The sequence below is a fragment of the Triticum dicoccoides genome, chromosome 7B (genome assembly GCF_002162155.2).
Source record: "Triticum dicoccoides isolate Atlit2015 ecotype Zavitan chromosome 7B, WEW_v2.0, whole genome shotgun sequence".
Classification (NCBI taxonomy): domain Eukaryota; kingdom Viridiplantae; phylum Streptophyta; class Magnoliopsida; order Poales; family Poaceae; genus Triticum; species Triticum dicoccoides.
In genome coordinates, this window is record NC_041393.1 from 703,090,744 (window position 1) to 703,092,502 (window position 1,759).

Sequence of the window (1,759 nt, forward strand, 5' to 3'; positions counted from 1 at the left end):
GTGCCGCCTGTCGCCGCCACGGAGGGTGCCGGTCGTGGCCATGTGCCGCACCTTCCCATTCTCCTTTCCCCGGCATGGTGCTTTCTATCGCTCACCAAGTGATGCTTGAGGCGGGACGGTATCTGCCGGTTCCGGCGGTGGTTGGGGTTGGCGGAGCTGTTCAAAGCCATCCCCTTTGATATTCTCGGGGCGGTCTGGGTGTAGGCCGGCGGCCCTAGCGGTGGGAAGCGCGTTTGTCTTGGGCAGATTGTGTGGATCGGGTGCAGGCGAGCAGACATGGGCGCTCGGGCGGCATGGATGCGGGTGATTGGCGGAGCCGGGGTGCGACGAAGGGGTCGGAGCACCGGGGTACATCACTTGCCCAGTCTTTGTTCTGGGCGATGCCAGTGGCGACCGCGATTGTCCTTGATGACCCACAAGTATAGGAGATCGCAACAGTCTTCGAGGGTAGTATTTGACCCCAATTTATCAATTCAACACAAGGGGAGTCAAAGAATATTTATGGGCCTTAGCAGTTATAAGTTGTAAGGTCAACTACACCTGAGAAGTCACTTCCTTGTAACAATTTATTTGTGGCACACATTAATATGATGATAGTGGAAACAGTAGTAGCAATTAGTAATAGTAATAGTAACAGTAGCAGTTATTCAGGCAATCCCCACCTACTTTGCCACTTTTCAATGGTGAAGCAAGGGGGAAGCACGTAGACTAGTTAGAATGGCGACCACGTTTCAGGCGGGGTATCGTGTTTGGTTATTAGAAACCCCTGAACATCCCGTTACTTGTTGAACAATGCAATAAAGTTTTCTCAGGAATGAAATTTACCAGACCGTTACCCAAATATTAAAGTATATGACGGCTTCTCTAAGAACAAAAATGAAGAAGTATTTGAGCAGTACATTATATTGCATAATTTTTCAAACCACTATCACATTCAACATGACAAAAATACTGACAAAGGCCAGAGTTCACCCACACTAAATCATATATAATGGTTTACCTCATATATCTTTATAACTAGGCAAAAGAAAAAGGCAATTAGGAGGATGGTTTCTTCAAGTGAGGTTCGTGTGCACCGAGACGAGAAACAAAGAATGCCAGCCAATCCATCTCAAGGGGGACAAGCTGTCGGCGCTTGATTGTGCCAAAGTTGGTAAATTTCTTCATCACCCCTGTCTCAAGATCTGTAGTGTACACGCTCCCGCGGTTGTCCTTGACGAACAACATGCCACCTTTCTCTTCCAAAAGTGTAAACATAAAAGTGTTGCTAGGTGGGTTTAGCTCAATAACCTAAGTGCGGAGCCACCTTATAGGAGCGGCATCCTCTTGCTGCGTCCATCTCTCTAGTTGGGAGCCTCGCCTTTGCACATGAAGAAATGAGAGTTGCCGGTCAACATCGACAGTAAGGAAAGTATGTTGTGGTTCATCATAATTGTGAGGTTTATACTTTGGAGCTCTGATCAGTTCGCCCGAGGTATCAATCTTAGTCAAGGAGGTGTTGAAGGTCCCGGCGTCCACTTCAATGGTATGCAAGATCGGCTCGTGTATTGTGAAGTAATGAACGAGCCAGCTTGCCATGCCACGCCATACAACAGCGCGGGGGTGCCTAAGCGGCAAGTAGTAACTACCACTCTCCTTTGCAGGAAAAATTAGCTTACTCGGCCAACTCCATCTTAGCTTACCGGACGTGAACATGTGGAGGTTGTGCGGCCGGTAATGCATGCCAGTCCCAATGACGAGCACTTCGAAGAAGGACGAG